General features: G+C 36.1%; 1 protein-coding gene across 1 annotated transcript in view; it reads right to left on the bottom strand.

The window, feature by feature from the left end:
* The window catches only part of LOC124357745, a 68,603-nt gene extending 55,387 nt beyond the window's left edge, over positions 1-13,216 (bottom strand). Inside the window, exon 1 of the mRNA XM_046809774.1 lies at positions 12,959-13,216. The gene's annotated coding sequence lies outside the window, so the exon portion shown is untranslated. The remainder of the gene's footprint in view (positions 1-12,958) is intronic.
* Positions 13,217-20,023: the final 6,807 nt, after the last annotated feature.

The following is a 20,023-nucleotide window of genomic DNA, read 5'->3' as shown; positions in this document are numbered from 1 at the left end:
TCGTCTTGTCTTAATATCGGTATATACATGATATGTTCTTGTCCTGTCCTAATACCGGTATATACATGATATGTTCTCGTCTTGTCCTAATATCTGTACACTCTTGATATGTTCTCGTCTTGTCTTAATATCGGTACATACATGATATGTTCTTGTCCTGTCCTAATACCGGTATATACATGATATGTTCTCGTCTTGTCCTAATATCTGTACACTCTTGATATGTTCTCGTCTTGTCTTAATATCGGTATATACATGATATGTTCTTGTCCTGTCCTAATACCGGTATATACATGATATGTTCTCGTCTTGTCCTAATATCTGTACACTCTTGATATGTTCTCGTCTTGTCTTAATATCGGTATATACATGATATGTTCTTGTCCTGTCCTAATACCGGTATATACATGATATGTTCTCGTCTTGTCCTAATATCTGTACACTCTTGATATGTTCTCGTCTTGTCTTAATATCGGTATATACATGATATGTTCTTGTCCTGTCCTAATACCGGTATATACATGATATGTTCTCGTCTTGTCCTAATATCTGTACACTCTTGATATGTTCTCATCTTGTCTTAATATCGGTATATACATGATATGTTCTTGTCCTGTCCTAATACCGGTATATACATGATATGTTCTCGTCTTGTCCTAATATCTGTACACTCTTGATATGTTCTCGTCTTGTCTTAATATCGGTACACACATGATATGTTCTCGCCTTCTCTCAGTTAATGCAAGTAAGCGTTCTCTTCCTTGATAAAAAAATGTGTTCTTTATACATTAAAGTAAATTTCCTTTGGGAACATATATGATTTATCTTAATAACGAAATCATTAACAGTATTACTTGTAATGAAGAAAAACACTCACAACCACGACAGGACAAACATAAATGATTCACGTGTTGATGTCCAGCTCTTAATGTACTCGGGGTGGAACTAATTACTTAGGGAAGATAAATCTTATCTCGATACTTCGATTCCACTACTACAAACCCGGTATCTACAAACTAATGAAGAGTTAAGACTGTATAATCAATGGGAATCAGTATTTATCTAAGCGTCACAACCTAGTACGATAAACTTTCCTTAATCCAGGATCACGAAGAAAAGGGTTTACCAGTCCAGTAGGAATTATAGGGATTTCAAATATAAATTCATAATCAGGTCCAACAATTTTTAAGGTGTTATGATAAATTGTTTACAATATGAATAATGGTCTCGATAGAATTACATAATATTTAGAAACATAAAGTAATGTAACTTAGGGAATTATATTTTTTATTTAAAAAGGTTATTCTCTTCTTTAATTTATCGTTTTTATACAAATACTGTAAGAATAAAATCTTTATTTTCAGTAATTTTTCAGTATACCTAATATTACAATGGTCCTGATTATTACTTACATTAAATGCTTACAATTCCTCGAGCAGTTATCACAATCTTTTTTATGTTTTTATTGCCTTTAGAAACGGTATTTTAAAGGGTTAAAATTATCAAATAAGAAATGACTCTCCAAAACCGTGTTAATCCAAAACAAAAATGGAAATGTTTTGCCTCACGAGTTTACTCGGGTCATCCCATGTTATAACACAATGGAAAAGAGTTGATTCGGGTTAACTCGCTGTTAATTATCTTTTATGAGGAACGGTAATTTAACAATATACACATTGTTCATCTGATATACAAACTATTAACCGCTGATTAAAATGCCATTGACGTGTTTAAACCCGGGTTCGGACAGTAGAACGTTTGGAACGAGTCAGTGAGATTTTGCGGACGCCGCCGTTAAACTAACTGTACCGACATTCGCCACTCTGCCGACATAATCACGACGTCACGCGAGACAATGCAGAGATGATGTTGCAGTAATGACGTCAGAGCTTTCTTAATTATGTGCATGGTCGCGGATATAGGGCATTAACTCTCATGCTAATATATCATACTTTTTTTATTATACTTTTTTTACAAATAAGGTGTGATATTCTCCGTTATAGTTTGAACGCAGTGGGAATTTTGTAATCTAATTTTTAAAATAGAGATTAATAAGGTATACAATGAACCAGAATTTTCAAAGTGGGGTTTACAGGAATTTTGGACATGAACAAGTCAACCAAAACCCCATGATTGTAGACCAAGGCTTTAGCCAGAAAAAATGGGGGGGGGTTTGGTTAGATTTGAAAGCTTCGTATTATGAGACACCACTATTATTTTCCAATTTGGGGTTGGGGAGGGGTTGAACCCTAAAACCCCCATGTTGGGCTAGAACGTGAATAATTGTGTTAAGTATAAATTGAATTGTTGAAAAGTATTTGACTGCTGTAGCGTGGATTACTTTTTCCTAGTATTTTTTATCATCAATTAATTAGGGACCCTTTATTAGACCTCTTGGGGAGTGACTGTAACCCTTCCTGCCCTTGGCTATGTTTCTGAGCCACACCGAACATTATAATTTAAAGGGACTTTAATCTTGAGATGATTAATCACATAGTTGAATACATTATTTGTTCGTTTTATGAAATGTTGTTTAATACTTAAGGATTTTTAATTAGAGCTTATGGTTACTTTTTTCGGGTTCTAATGGATTAGCTACGGTTGTTTGAGAGTTTAACAACAAGCCACTAAGGTGTGTCTAAGCTCAGACCCTTTCTTTCCACCCATTTCCCACAGGGTACAAAAGTCAGTTTGGACGCGCAGACCGCACTAAACAACATAATAACAGAGGTCGGGCTAGTATAGCCGCAGTGGAGAAGAAGCGAATTCGGCACGAGGGGTGATGTCGGGCTAAATGAATGGGCCCGCACCCTCACCCTCCCCCTCCAGCCCACCGTGTGACAGCGGTGTCGATATTGTATTACGGTCTTTTAAACAGACGACGGGCTGTTTCCTTCCAGGTGCGCGACCTGACACAGACAATAGCGCGGTCACCGGTGACCTCTCGGACTACAACTCCCACTTGCTGCATGGAAACATCTCTCGTACTCGAGCTATGTATGGATACACTGTCCTATAACATTGAAAGTCTTCTCTTGTGCAATCAATACACTGCAATATTATTTGCATTCGCAATTGAACAGTTTAGAGTTATCTGAACTGAAAATTACAGAGGTCTCTCCATAACAATTTGTAATAAAAAGAACGTTATACTTGTAGTTTGACGATTAATTTACCTAAATAGCACCATTTGCTATCCGCACGTGGCACATTTATCGAACAGGCCATATTTTGTGAATACGTTTTTTATACCAGTTATATACTTTTGTTATGATTCTGGGTGCACATACTTAATCGGAACAGGTAAAGTACTACTGAATGATGGGGTTTACTGGGGTGGTTCTATTTCTCATACGTAGCATACATGTACACCTCCCCCTTTTTGAAAATCCTGGTTACACCAGTGATCAGTAATTACCTCCCTTCCCAGATTGGTCTTTGTTGTTACGTTGTAAACGCGTTTTGGGATAATCGAGTAATAGTATCGTATACGATTATTATAATAGAAAAAGACATTTTGGGAAGTTCACACTCCAGAGTGGTCTAGTAGGAACTTGACTCGTACAAGAAGTGGACTGATGTCTTCACCTCCGCCTTCCCTAGTGTTTTCTCACCCAAACAGGCCGAGAGTTGTCAATACTCACAGGAGGGGCGTCATAAAGCTGTTAGTAGCCTCCCCTTCCCCTCCCGCCTAGCAACAGTTCAGGTGATTTACAGCTCGGAGCTGGTCGGGCCGACCGGTGTCAAACAAGAGCCTGGGGACCACCCGGGCATCGGCAGTGTCTGCTGGGCGCACTCGCCGTCACTACTCGGGCTGGTGTTTTTGTCGGCCTCTTAGCTGTGGGGAGACAATGGGGATTTCACGCCGACAGGGCGAGGCACTGGGGAATCCTCAGAAACAGTTGTCCAAGACCATCGTCGTGTAGGCGTCCGTCACGTCCTTTCCAAATACAGATGTTTTCTTTAAAATTCAATGATCAGTGTTTTTGGTATATCCTGCAGTGATGATTTAAATGCAGCATCTCAAGACCCAAGACTGACCCTAACGTTATAGTAATTAACCATATCGACATTCTTAAACACCACTAAATAAGCGCCGAAAGTACATTTCGTATTCATCGTAAGTTATTATTTTCACAAAAAATAAATAAATCCTATTGTCCGCACTTTTCCCACTGCTGGTTACTATATTGTCTATAATATGAAAGGAAGAATAGTTAATGTCGTTCAAGTTTCAGGCTGAAGAACGAGAGGTCCACGTTTGGTACGGGGAAGCCACAAAATCCAGTCACAGCGACTTAACTTGTACTAAACGTTTCCAATGGAGTTAATTTTGATGTAAGTTTCAATCTCTATAGTGTCTAAATGTGTTTAATGGGCATACATGTACTGCCAATGATTTTACCAGAAAATTTGAAAAGATCAAAGTATTTGCGTAAATTTACGGCCAACGAAATTGTCCCAAGGGTGCAGGTTACACTGGCGTTCCTAGGGGGCAAACACTCCAGGTGGAGTTGAACAAGGAGGGTAGTCTTTTGCCTTTGTGCCGTGACAAGTACACAAAAGACCGCCAGAGAAGGGGGCTTAAACTATACACTGTAGACCTTAAGTGGGATTCCCTTACAAATCTTTGAAATCGGTCTTAAAAAATATTTGTTCAACATTGATCACCAATCAGTCAGGCTCATGAGATCGATAAGAGGGCAATAAACCAATAATTGGTGTGATGAGATAAAACAAGAAACGGAACATCATTATGTAGATGCTTGCGCAAAGAAAATTACACGCCACTACGAACGGAGCACTAGCGACACTCGCGGCAATTAAATAAACTGTGGATACGCAAGGCAACCTGCGGCGCGGCCAGGCGGGCAGTTTTGTAACCCACCATTGTTATACTACATTAGCTGAGGATGTTTATGTTTGGGGTGGTGTGGTGTTGTGACATGTAGAATTAACTTTATTGTGCTGAGCCGTCGTAGGCTACGTGAAAGGAAACGTCTGCAGTTGAAATATTCCAATTGTAGCAACAGAACGTTCTATTACTTTAGTTATTATCTATTGAATATTGGCCAGTGTGTTGTAACAGTGCTCCTTTCCAGTTACGAAAGTAACAAGGAAAGAATATGGCTGAAGGTTGTTGTGCTGTGAACCTTATGTGGAAATCTATTATATGTCCATATATTTCATATGAAGACTGAAAAACTAAGACCAGTTTAAATGATAAAGTGTTGCCCATTTGAGAAAATGATAGAAGCCCTATCTTCAGTGGTGTAGCCTATATAGAACATTATTTCGGCTGACCCACCAGAGGTTTGTGATTACGGAACAACACACCCAAAACAGAGAGTTCGGGAGCATCCATCTCTCGGAAATTTGTTGATTTTTAAGGCCCTATAAACGCACTTTAAAGCTGTATGTTAATGTACCTATATGGTTATATGAATTTTGGAGCACTCCCGTACTGAAAGTACCTAACATAAATGCTTTAGGTGTTTTATGTAGAACACAAATTCACGATTTGCAATTCAAAATGTTAGGACAAAGTGCGTAACCGGATGAAATTTCTTAGTTTTAAACTGCTCCGTAAAGATTCTTTGCACTGTAGTTTTTTAATTCATTTTTTCAAACTGAGATGAACACAGAATACTACGTACTGTTTTATAGACGAAGCTAAATAATTGTTAAATGCGGTTTTAAAATAACAATTTATCCTAAATAAAGGAATAATTATACAAAAATAATTAGATATTGGTGAAAATAAATAACTTTAATAACATTTAGAAGAGATGTTAACATCGTAGCAAGAGCAACGATCAGCAATTTTAATATTTGTCTTTCAAAATGCCCGTGGGGGAGGGGCGGCCTATTTAAATTAATAATCTTAAGAAATACAACATAAATATGTGTATATAGTTAGTTAATTTTCGATGCTATATTTAAGAAACATTAATTGTTGTTTGGTAAAAAAGGGTACCCCTCACCCTCAAGGAAAAATATACTCTTTTACACTAAAATCAGATTCCATTAGTCTCCATTGAAACTGTAACACAGATTTTCTGATGAATCCGAGCAAACAAGATGTGTGTCAAAGTCAGTGGGCGGCAGGCGGCAAGTGGATGTGGTATGTGAGAGGCAAGGTCGTATCGCGAAATACTAGAGGAGGGAGAGACAGAGACAGAGAGAGCTAGAGAGTGTGTATGAGGTAATGTAGCTAGGTGTCCCAGTTGAGGTAATTGTGAGCGGGTCACCCCGCTCCTGTGGCTGGCCAGCCCTAGAGTGGTGTCACCGCACTCACCGTACACTACTAGTGACATAGAGTATACACTAGCCGTACACTACTAGTGACATAGTAGTGTACAGCTGCTTGGCACGAGGACATGTTGTTTGTCATTGGCAATGGTTGATTTTGACAAATGATAACAACACATACTCGGACATTTAAAGTCGTTATATATTTACAAATGGAAGTTTCTAGAATAGGACTCTATTCTCTGCTTTAGGTACATAAAAAAAATCCAAATTCACTTTTTTAACACCTGAGGAAGAGTATAGATTCCTAACCACGAAACGTACGCATGAATGGAAAACCTCATGCATTAGGTTTTATATAAACCACGATGTTTATAAAAAAAACAACGTGGTTTAGTACGTGGTCTTATGTACTCCAGGGGCTCATGCTCAAGGGAATGTTCTATATATGATTTATTGCATGAAAAAATTGCTTGGAAAAATAAGCAAACCTTGAAAAAGTTCCTCTATTATATTTTTAGAAAGACAGTTAAAATCAACCACCAGCTAAATTAATTAAACTGCCAACAGTCAGATTATTAATAATGCAATAGCCTGTACGTTGAACTATATTTAATGTTTGAAATGTACATTACATCGAAGCCTTTACACGCTAAACTTAGGGTTTACCGCCATAGACTCATAATTTAAAGTAATCTTTAAGTATTGAATTTATACCTTTGTGAGGTCTTAAGACATTACATATTTTGTTTATAATTCAATACTGGCGGTGGATGATCAAAGGTATAATATAAATACGTACATTTGGCATAGTTAACTGTTACAACAGAAACGACATTTCTAGTACTAGATCTGCTCTCTTCTTCAGGTTTCAAAGCCTGCATAAATTAAACAATTCAAAATCATGAGATAATGGTGTGTCATAAGAATCTCTCCAACAATGATTTTTATTGTAGCAACACAAATATCAGCTATTAAATATGTACTCGATTGAATAAACTCCGTGCTTGAGTCGCCATTCACAGCTAACGATGCATTAGGGAGAGACAATAACGACATGAGTCATAGATGTCCAGTCATAGCGATGTGATAACTGCAAAGACATCACATCCTTTCAACATGACGAAGCAGGATCGTGATTGTTGTGGAATCACTGAAGATATTCGTAGCGCTGTATGCAATGGACTGTTTTTGCCAAGTGTAAGATGAGACAATAGGTTCGTTCGACCTTGTAAATTTATAACGCCGAGCTCTAGCCCTCTCCATTCTAATGGAGAGGGCAAACAACGTCGCAACATACTGTAATTGTTTAGGAGTCATTACGGTCGTGGTAGTCAACAATTAAACATATGATCGCGTGAGTGTTGGCTGTGGAGGGGGGGGGGGGCAGACAAAGACAGAAGGCGGCAGGGCCGTGCTGTGCTGTACGGTGTGAACGACCCACCTCAGCTCACTGTCCGCACACCGCACACTCGCACACGCCGCACAGCACACCGCACACTGGCACTAAATTGCCCACATTTTATCACAATGGGGCAACGCAAAATAAAAGCGCCGCCAACGTCCGCCTCAGGATGTTCGGTTTAGCGGGCGACTCGGTGCGGCGGCAGCGGCGGCTGCTTCTATTCAAAGTTCGACAAACTGCCAGTTATGCTCGCGGACCGGTATGTAGCGGTACAGGCACACCGCCGGATTACCTCTACCTAGACCTACTACCCAACAGAGGTGGTAATTGAAAAATCGTACGTTACTGGTTCTGTAGCCGTTTGACAGAATGCCGATGGCCGACCTTTGGATCCGAGTTAAGAGATAGCGCATGTTCAAATCCTTTTTGTGACGTAGCAATTTACCAAGTAAGGTATCGGCTCCCCCTCTTATTCTGCTTGATAAGATCCCCAGACATAGTGGCCCATGAGGACGGCCTAAAAGAGGACAGGCATGTCCTTAAAAGAATTAAAAACCGAAATTTTTCGACACTTAAACAAACCATTATATACTAACCAGCTGGGAATCTCGCTTATCCACGATTTCAGTCATAGATCACTTCCTATATTTATGAGGTTTCAGTAGTGGCGCCAGCATCAGAAGCATGCTCTATTTGTGCAACGAGAGAGAATCAAAAATGGCTACAAGTAGTTCAATTTTAATTCCCACGAAGATGTAAAAGTTGTAAGAGCCTGAAGCTTGACCAATAGTCCTTTGTCATTCTTTGGATAAAAGTGAACGAATTACATAGTTATTTACGTTCTTCCAAAATACATCAAATTCAGTACTCCTCAATTTTTTTTCATTTAGAGATAATTCAGCATGAATTTTCTCTCAATATATTTACTGTACTTAATAATTCACAACATGAGTTTGAATGCAGATGTGTAATAAGTGCTCTATAACAGTCGCTTCTGGCAAACTCACCCTTGGTAGACGTTCTTTCTGTAGAACACAAGCGCTTACAGTGACTTTATAATTGGGTTTCATGACGAAAGAGATCATCATACTGATCCAGCGTATTAGCCTTCATGTGGCATTAGTTAGCCAGAAACCATACAGCCACCTTTAGGTTCCAAGGAAAAGGAACTAAAAACTTGACTGTCATTTTGACTAAATAAAATGCTACCAAAATAACGTGAGTTTCATTTTATGTATGGGTGTAAATAAAAAATGGTATAGGAAAAAAGAATTGGATATTTAAGTGGCGAATAAGTCAAAACATCTTCAGTCATCTTGAATTTTAAGAGAAGACAAATTACTAGCTTATCCAACACCCGGTTTGCAAGAACCGGTTTTGTTGTTTGGATGCGGCTTGATTATTGACTTTACCAATTCATTTTCAAGGATACGTGAAAATTACCTACATTGTATTGTTCAAACTGTTCTACATTCAACTCGCTGCTTAGAAACAGACTACGAACTTGTCATAAATATTTCGCACAACCTTTACAAATTTAACAAAACTTTCTCTTGCAACCCGAATTCTTCTTCACTCTTTCCTATCCTACTTCTTAGGCTAGATTGTGTCACGCCAAATATTTGAGACAAATAGAAACTTTGAAGATGCTACATGAATTTAACACGGTGTTACGTTCGATGTTAATTACCATGTTATTACAAATTTTAACAATAAAATATACTTGTGAATTGTAATTGCACTGTGAACAATAATACGTTATTGCGTGATTGAATAACATTCATACTTTTACTGTCGCTTCTCAACCATAAAATAGTTTTATGTTACTGTTATCGCATCAACTACTGACGCTCTTAAAGAGGCGCGTTGAAATTTAAGTCCTTTACGAGTTGGGAACAAGAGAAAACATCGCAAGCCTGGTTATGCAACTATGTACACTTATTGTGGTGGTGATGATGTCAATATTGATCAGCCGCGGCAACGGGTGACGAGATTGAGCAGGCTTTGGACGTGAACTGTTCACTTGTTTTGTCCACAGATAAGATAACAGGGCCGCTATCTGTAACCGCAGATACCAATATGTCATTGGTGTTTGGGAGCTCGACAGTTCCAGGAATGGTTTCCAAGACAATTAGATAAAACGACATCTTCGAGATTTGTTACTCTATGGACACAAACAAAGAGAAACGGATATTCTTGTCGATGTCGCTTTACTCATTTTAAACCAATATGTGAATAGCTAGTAGTATTTTTTATTAAATTATGTTTCCCTTCGTTCAGAATATATACGCGGCAAAACAGCTCGCTAAGTCATAAAAGACTCTTTATAGCTTTAGAGCTTACAGCGCCCTACATCACTGGTAAAGCAAGAAGACGTCCGCTGTTTTAACATCCCACTTATTTTGTCCTTTTGAGTGGATTTATTTATAATATCTTTTGTTTGCTTAATAATTGAATATTTTATTTGTGAATACAGTTCGTATATGGTTAGCAAATCCAAGTATTTCAATGTATTAGTAACTTCAAGTATTCAAGTAACTTCTCTCATTTATTTCATAATAATTCATATCCTTGCCAAAATCAATAATTCCACACTCAAGCAGAGGTTTATACTTGAACATACCAACAAATACATTTTGCCTAAAGTAAATTTGGCACATGGTAGGTTGTTATTTTACAATTTTTATTACATGCAATATTTTCTGTAAGTAATTAGAATTACAATATTAGTAATGAATTCAAGTGTGATGCTAAAATCTAAATTTATTGAAACGGCGATTTACAGAGTTATTGCAAGGGAATGATAGATCCATCCCGTATTTAAAAGAGTACATGTTTCATTTTTAGTGTTTTATGGAGTATCAGCTTTAATCACAACAATAACAGGTAAACTTATTAGTAGTATGAATATGCCTACTATACTAATTCGCACAAAATTGATCCAATAATAATAATTTATCTAATAACATATGTTTGTTGCCAATCGAAATAAGTACTCCTTTATTTAAAGGGAGCTCTCTGTGATTAAACTGTATTAAAAGATACGGTATGCAGACAATGAACAAAGTTTTGACATCTGCACAAAAGTTTTAGGTAATAATTGTAGTACAAACCCCCCCCCCCCCCCCCCCCAAAAAAAAAAAACGAAATGAGCACCACCAACTAGCAATTACAGAAATATTCCATGACCACATTAAAAATCAGAATAACGTAAATCGTTTTATAACAAAACGGATTCCTGGGCACAGGCAGCCATTTTGTTTTCGAATCGCGCAAGTGGTAATTGACAGCCCATATTTACGGTACTATTCCACTTCTCATTTTATCGCCGATTATGAAGAAACACTTGTACGGAATCTTTCGATTGTAAAAACATTTGTGAGGTAGCTATAGATTATTGTTTTGTTAGTTATTGACAAGTTGTAAATTAACTCTTTCAAAGTAGGTCAATACAGTATACTTACTTCCTCTCATTACCCAGACTTAAATAGAGACAATTTAAGCAGATAAAATGGAAGAAGAAATAAATTGGCCTCATTTTATTGCAGTAGTTTAATCGGTTGAGTTGAACGTGTTAACATTAAAACGGTTGGCAGCGACAAGCGGGGAGCCAAAACCTGTTTCGTACCGTCTTGTAAAAAGTGACCTGGATCCGAAACGGCTCGAAGAGCAAAGGTAAAGTAAAAGGTGCGTTTGATAAACAATCGGAAAGCGGAGTTAATTGTGGGGGTATGTCGCCCATGACCGGCAGCAGGGCAGTCACGTAGCGGGGAACGAGGGGGGAGGGGAGAGGGCCCTCGTCTCTGACACCCACTCTCTTATAATACTGATTGGTTACAACTGCCGCGATCTAGCGGCTGGCCGCTCAACTACATCCACAAACAGTTCCTAGCAGTACCTCCACTTCCACTTCTCCCTGATTGATTAATCATCTGCTCGTGTTCGCTGTTTAGCCTGCTGTTATTACAGACCCATTAAAATGCTATCGCCCCATTATATAATTGAAGTGTCCGTGTCATATTAAATTTATATGAAAGCTATATAAATTGATCACAGCTTGTTAACTTCTACCGTGTAATATTGTATTGTGACAACAAAGAGGAGTCTGTGACAGTTGCGGTTTCTTTGTGTCCAAAGATAACAAAGACATCTCATCAGACTGTAGACAGCGACGTGAAAGAGTTTGTTTACACAACTTATGTTTTTATTATTAAAAGTAATGAAGGTCAAATTTATATATTTTTATCTACATTATCTCTTGATTTGCAAGAGAGACTAAGGTCTCTTAATTATATTATTGAGATAATAAAATATTTTAAGATAAACATACATATTGTGACTAAACATACCTATATTATTGATTTAACACTAATTAATGTTTAGTTTGGATTAAATACCCTGTAATTTCATTCTTTAATTAAGATATATATTTTAAGATTTACATAAAAAGGGTTCGTTTACAAATTATTTTTCAAAGCTACAAAACGATTTAATTTAAAAAAGCACATTAAAAAGTAAATATTTCAGGTACAAGTTCAAATAATCTAGTAATAAAATATGAAACTTGTTGACTAAAAATAGAAACAAATATTGTTTCCTTCTTAAGTAATAACGGTTTAACAAACATTCTTTCACAACCAGCGAAGTAGTGTTATTTTTACCGCATTGTTAATGTTTAAAAATTAAAGACGTATTAATTGGAGATATACAGAATTTAGAAAGCGCTGTGCTCACATTGTTTGAGATAAGAATAAATAATGCGCGTGTTGTCTGAATAATTATGTTCACTAATTTTATTACAAAGGAAATAAGTCTAATTATTAATAAAATAAATTACGAGACATTATCAACTTTAATAAGTTTTAAGAATTAGCTTATTCCGAATACATTTAATTCTTTGGAGTTTTGATTCAGCCACCATAAATAAACTTAAACTTAAACTGGATGTTACAATCGACTGTTTACATACCAGAATTACTAGGCTATTTATAATAATGTATATAGATTTTTAAATAAGAACGATCTAGGTTTTATATTATTTTCAAGACATGTATATATATTAACAGTGAACACTAAAGAACACCAATAGATCGGTTTATCGTAATAAATTATTTTTCAGTTAACTTATTGAATTAATTAATAGTATAATAATTTATTAATTTTATTGGTTGCATTATTAAATAAATGCCCAATTATAAAGTTATCAGACTATTCAAATGGTAAAAGAATTGGTAACCCAACATATTTGTCGTAATTTTATACACTAATAAAATTACAATATATGCTAATTATATTACTTACCAAGGTCGAAATCGAAGGGTTCGGAAATCCTGTAACAGTGATCGGTATCCAGTTTCACTGCACAAGCAAAACACAGTCAAAATAAAGAAATAAAAAATAATGTTTGGTCGGTGCGGTGTTCACATCACATGTCATGCGGTATCCAGACTGACGTAGTAGTGGCAGACGACGCGACGCGAAGCAACACACGATCAGCTGACGGACTGGCCGACGCGGCGAGCGACTGACTACTCTGCTCTAGGTGGCAGTGGCACGGCGGCGCGACATCTGGTCCACTCTCCCGCCACCCCGCGCCCGCCGCGCGGCACCACGCCGCGCACCGCCACATGCGCCACCGCCACCTTCACCACGTCCACGTTCACGTATCCACTGGTTATCCGTCACCATCTGATAACAGTTGACACGCGTCATAATTAATTTTCTCTCGGCTTTATGTAAACTCAATTGTGGCAGTTTTTAAACAATCGCCCTCTTTCTCCTGACATGATCAATATTGTTTTAAATTGAAAAACTGATTTGTTTGAAATAATCTAATTAATTATCTCTTCATAAATGTGAATTGAACAAATTCATTCTTGTTGATTTTCAGCAGATTCGGATAATACGCGAGTGAATAGCGGTTCTAATTCTCGTATGGTAGGTTGATTATCCAGTCCGAAATATTAGCCAGGATAATTGTTCAATGTTTTACACGAAGTCTGAAAAGAGGGATTAATAATATTTAGTCAACTCTAGGTAGATACGTCTCTGGATCGTTGGTTTAATTTTTTACTAACGTATATCGTACATATACAGAGTTAAAAAACTGTGGGGACATATTTTGAGACATGGATACGTTAAAACCAACTTCCAATAGCATTATGGCATATTTCGCTTCGTTTACCGTAAGTATTAAAAAAAATAGAAATGTAACTCAGAAACGGTGTTACTGTGCTACTGAAAAAGGCCATTTTTAAGATAAATTTTCAAGAAACCCTACTGAAATATAAATGCGTGTCCCCACTCTTGTGTAATGAAATTCAGTCAATTATTGATTTAAGTGGATTTCATTTGAGTACTAAACGTGCATTTATTATGTTATTTATCTCCCGTTTATAGCAAATAAAAAATAATAGTTTTGTCTTCGTACAAGCTATCTTCTGTGTTTTGTCGATTTTTATCTTCTCATCGGTTTCATGGAATTTTGCTTTTAAAATGTATAAGGGCCGCCATTATAAATATATTTTTTAGGAGACAGTAACATCCTAATTAATAAAACATGCAAAAATTAACACCGTAGCATAAACAGTTTATGAGTGGCAGGTTTCTTATTAAACATATAGGCAGACACTAAGCAAAGCGAAATATACAATATGAACTTTTTATTTCGATTTTTCACCAATCAACTATATCCCAAAATAATTCCATGCATTTTTTAAATGTCACATATAGAAGCGGTTTACTAGTATTGAAACTATTGTCAATGCCTTCTGATTGTGTTCAATACTAGAATAGTTCGTTACTCCTATATATAAACTAATAAAAGCGATATACATACACTGAATACAGATAACCAATGGTAGGTTACTTATACACCAACTATGCAAACAGGAATGCTTCTGATGCTGCCATTATTTTGTTATTACAGTATGGCAGAGAGCGTGACTCGTTTAATTTATTTTTCTGTTTGTTTAACATTACAATCTTTTACAAACTCGGTTCGATTAATGGAAATAACTGATCCTATTCTGAACTCCAAACTTAAGTCTTAAGAGCCGAGTGGCTGGCTTGGCGGGTATCTCGATTTTAACTCCATACGAACAAAATTTAATCTCGGGCACTTTTACGTCCTTTTGTAGTCGTACAATTATAGGAAGTATCAAAATTTGAAAAACAGAATTAAAAAAATCGAAACACCTTTTTTAGTGTTTTCATTCTTGTAATACTTACTCAAAATAATATCATTAACTTATATGTATTTCACCATTTAAACGCAAAAAGTTATAAAGTTTAGAATAAAAACAAACAAGTTTTGAGTGCGTATTAATAAGATATTTAAAATGAGACATTCTTAATAAACTCTACGAACAAAAATAACAGCGTAAAATTGCAAGGAGTTTATCACTCTTCACTACAGCCGGATGTAGTGGCGGCTTCTAATCTCGGTTTTATCCAGATTAGAACAATGCTAATCTAAGTACTTTTACGACATTATTTTTGCTTATAAATGTTATGACATATGTCTCATTTAAATATATAGGTAATAGAACTCCAATCACTATTTTAACATTTTAACTAAGTTAAAAAAACAAAAACAAAAACGAAAAAACAAACTTATATGTGCTTTATGTATATGTACTTTATTATTTGAATATTAAACAAGTATACGCTCTATAAGAAAAACGAACATAGCTTTTCGGTGTGTATTAATCATATCTTTAAAATGAGACACCTCCCATAAATCTATGATAAAAAATAGTGGCGTAAACGTGTTTTTAACCTTGAGGGAATGACGATGCCCAAGTGGTCTAAGACGTCGGATCAGAGTAGAGATAGTGCAAGTACAGATCCTGTCTGTAACCGTTGCATTTTCATCAATACCATCGCCCTTGTACTGTATCGACTATCCCTTTATTCATCCCAGTTTGATTAAGATACTCGCACAGTCAGTGGCCCATGAGGACGGTCAGAGTATGCCTTAAAAGGGGATCGCTCTTAAAAAATCTTTTGGAGTAAAACTCAAGGTAGCTTTTCAACTGTCCGCTCTTAATGGATACTACGATGTTTTGAGGTGAGTGGACTAAATCTTGCTTCAAAAGAGTACAACTCTGGAGGTTTTCATAATATGGTCAACAAGAGAGTTTCACATATCCATAAGATTTGGAAGGCAATTGTGCAGAAAACTGGTGCTGCAGCTTAATTGGCCTCAGCATCATAGTGATACGTAAATAGATATTTGTTTCTGAAATATACCTAAATATATTGATTAAAAAACGACCTAATAGTACATTTTGGAAATGTATGTTGAACCATTCATTATTGGCTGAGCTTTAGCGAAGCCTATCACTCCAGAGGCTGGAAAAAAATCATTTCTGTCTGTATGTCAGTCAGTTTGTCCGTACTTATCTCGAAAACCAAGTGACCTGCAGGCTTTAAATTTTGATTTGAGTCTGATTCGAGTTGACTTCATTTAAATATGAGGCACGCTGAGTTCGATGATGGTGCATGTCATTCCTTGAGGTTTGGCTGAGCGTTAGCGAATATGTTTACATTTGACTTGTGGGTAACCATGACAGCAGCGAGAAAATAGCAGAGTAAATAAATTTTTAAACAATCATATGTGGTTTCAGTGGGTAACAGTTTCATTCAAAGGGAAAAACGAAAAATAATGATGGAGTGGAAAGTTAATGTTAAAAGTCGGTGACTATATTTAATTTCAGCGCACTCTGGTACCGCAATACTCTCCCGAGCTCAAAGGAAAATTTATTATTTTGACAGCGACTATGAAACATAATTTAATGAAAAAAATGTGAATTTATCTTTTGAAGGAGATATTCCGAAAAATATTTCATCCATAGACTTTAAATTTTGCACGAATTCGCAAATACACATAAACAAGAATGCGGAATGTGGGAGAGAGAACTTTTAAGTCATAACTTCGCCTCATTAAATAAAGACATTTTTAATTTAATTTAATTTACAAGAATGCGTTATAAAATGGTGCATTTCCAACAATAGAAGTTGGCTGAGTGTATTTTTGAGTCAATTTATGTTTTTTAATAGTGTGTCTGTCCATCCGCCTACAGGACATCTCGAAAATGAAACGAGCTATAGATTTGCAATTTTGCATGCAACCTTAGCGAAGTCTGTCATGCGACAGTTGGTATGGCGTACGCCTTGTTGGTAACACAGTTATCAATAAATAATGTGAACTGTATGAATACGAACGTTCCGCAACCTTCTTCAATAAAAACCTTTCTAAAACAACTTGTAGCCTATATTCTCAGTGGAACCGGCGCGGCGTCAGTGCGATACCAGTTGACAGTGTAACAGGATTCAGCAAGTGGCACTTGTTTACGCGTGAAATAAACTTAATGTATTCATAATTCAGCGTAATCCAGTATGGAAGTAATTGGCACAAATTGCACCGTTAATGAATAATTATTTACTTTTTGACGGGACGTAACGAATTCCCCGAAGTGCACACATTATGATAACTGATTGAGAGAAGTGACGCTGTTTCGATTTTAGCGACACTAATTTATTCTGTCATTAATGTAATTGCAACTGTTAATGAATATGTTAGCATGCTACTGGTACGTTTCACGAGCTGAAAGCTTTGTGTTACGGACAGTAAATAAACCGTGTTCGACTTGATAAATTAAAATTGTACTGTGTTAAACTCCATGGTTAAATCTATTTTCCAACTTGAAAGCAGGTGAGGTTACACAACTCTTTTACAGAGAGTCCTATTTTAATTGGAAACATTTTAATTCCACGTCTTTACCTTGGACTCAAATCAAAACTGTTGTGACGTTTCTTTGATAGACAATTGAAAAGTGTTGTATTTAGACTAACGCCTAGCAGTACTTTTTAATTATTTATATAATACTGTAGCAACTATTTGGTTTGACCATTAGACATACAATTAGTTACACTCACATATTTTGTAACACGTAGGCTATACCGTAACTTTCCAATGTTTTATAAATCAATTATTTAATGTATATTAATTTGGTATTATACCATTACATTATTATTACTAGCTGTAAAAGTTGTAGAGATTCGAGGTCATGTATATAGATAAGAATACAGACCGGAATGAGACAGTAATCGCTCATGTGGGAGTGAAAGAACTATAAGATGATAGATATACAAAGTTCCTCTATGGGAAAAAAGGAAATAATAAGCTGTAAAAGTTGTAGAGATTGGAGGTCATGTATATAGATAAGAATACAGACCGGAATGAGACAGTAATCGCTCATGTGGGAGTGAAAGAACTATAAGGTGATAGATATACAAAGTTCCTCTATGGGAAAAAAGGAAATAATAAGCTGTAAAAGTTGTAGAGATTGGAGGTCATGTATATAGATAAGAATACAGACCGGAATGAGACAGTAATCGCTCATGTGGGAGTGAAAGAACTAGAAGATAATAGATATACAAAGTTCCTCTATGGAAAAAAAGGAAATAATAAGCTGTAAAAGTTGTAGAGATTGGAGGTCATGTATATATAGATAAGAATACAGACCGGAATGAGACAGTAATCGCTCATGTGGGAGTGAAAGAACTATAAGATGATAGATATACAAAGTTCCTCTATGGGAAAAAAGGAAATAATAAGCTGTAAAAGTTGTAGAGATTGGAGGTCATGTATATAGATAAGAATACAGACCGGAATGAGACAGTAATCGCTCATGTGGGAGTGAAAGAACTATAAGATAATAGATATACAAAGTTCCTCTATGGGAAAAAAGGAAATAATAAGCTGTAAAAGTTGTAGAGATTGGAGGTCATGTATATATATAGATAAGAATACAGACCGGAATGAGACAGTAATCGCTCATGTGGGAGTGAAAGAACTATAAGATGATAGATATACAAAGTTCCTCTATGGGAAAAAAGGAAATAATAAGCTGTAAAAGTTGTAGAGATTGGAGGTCATGTATATAGATAATAATACAGACCGGAATGAGACAGTAATCGCTCATGTGGGAGTGAAAGAACTATAAGGTGATAGATACACAAAGTTCCTCTATGGGAAAAAAGGAAATAATAATAATAAATGAATAAACTTGCATTTTTAGCAAGCATTTAATTATAATAACTAATAAAGCACTACTTTAGTTATATGTAATTTTCTGAAAAGTTATGGTTCTATTAACTTCTTATTCGACCTTAGCGCCCCACGATTTTAATTCTTTGTACGCGTAGTTCTTTGTAGTAAAGCTGAAGCCCAAGGCCACTAAGCGGGTAATAAGTAAAAAACAAAAACTATTACCTGAAAACGTCGTTTCTAATTCAACACAACAGAAAATGACATAGGTGAGTGTCGAGTTATTAATCAACCCTCAGAATACATCGTTCAACATTTTACATGTCAACTTGTCAGATTCTGATTTTGAACGAAAACAAAATCATTTTGGTTTGCAAATCGTGCTCAAGTGGTTTTATTGGTTTATGTAAGTGACATTCCTCAACTCTTTATTTTATAATGTCATAACGACCTTGAGGAATAATCGACACACATTCTTACATAAATGAGCTGTCCGACGAGTGAAACACGCGTCATCAAGCTCCGATTGGGTCACTAATGTGGCACATTTTAAAGCCATTAGTTAGCAATAAGCGGTCACACATTAAGTGGACCTAATTGCGGGCCTGGCGCTGCCATCTAGATAAGGATAACCACATTACATCTTGCTCTACAACCCTTGACTGGTGGGGGAGGAGTGGGGGTCCTGCCTATTACACGATCATCACCACTTCCGCAACTCGTTTCCTGGTTCCTTTGAGCGAATACCCATAGAGGAAAAGCTATTACCGTGATAACAAACACACGGCTTACACACATAAGGTTTGTAGTTTCCAGATCCGGAAAATATGATTAAATTATAGTGATACTGATATCGGCGTTCTCGTAAATTTATATTTAAATTTTCTTGACGCGACTAGAAGTTATTTTCAACAATACGTCTGTTTGACTTTAAAAAATTAGCAAGAGTTTTTTAGTAAAGTCGGATTTTAACATTAATCATATATGTGTCATTAACCAACACACACGAATTGGAAATGTAACTTCTTTATAATTAAAAATTAAATCATCTGATTTATTTGAAAATATTGTTTACTAATAACAGTAATCTTTTTATAGGTATAAAATACACTCTTTGTAAATGGATAATTATACAACAATATTTAATCATATTGGACACTTTAGAACGGACCTAATCAGTTGTAAAAATATAAAAAATATACGAACATTCAGGGTGTTCGGTGAAATTGATTCAATACTTTAGGATTTGATTGTATTTGCAATAATAATTATATAAATAATAAGTTATTAAATTATTATTGACATAAATT

This window comes from Homalodisca vitripennis, chromosome 3, assembly GCF_021130785.1.
Source record: "Homalodisca vitripennis isolate AUS2020 chromosome 3, UT_GWSS_2.1, whole genome shotgun sequence".
In the NCBI taxonomy this organism is placed as follows: domain Eukaryota; kingdom Metazoa; phylum Arthropoda; class Insecta; order Hemiptera; family Cicadellidae; genus Homalodisca; species Homalodisca vitripennis.
Note: the sequence above shows the minus strand (reverse complement) of the source record. Positions and strands in the feature narration are given on the sequence as shown.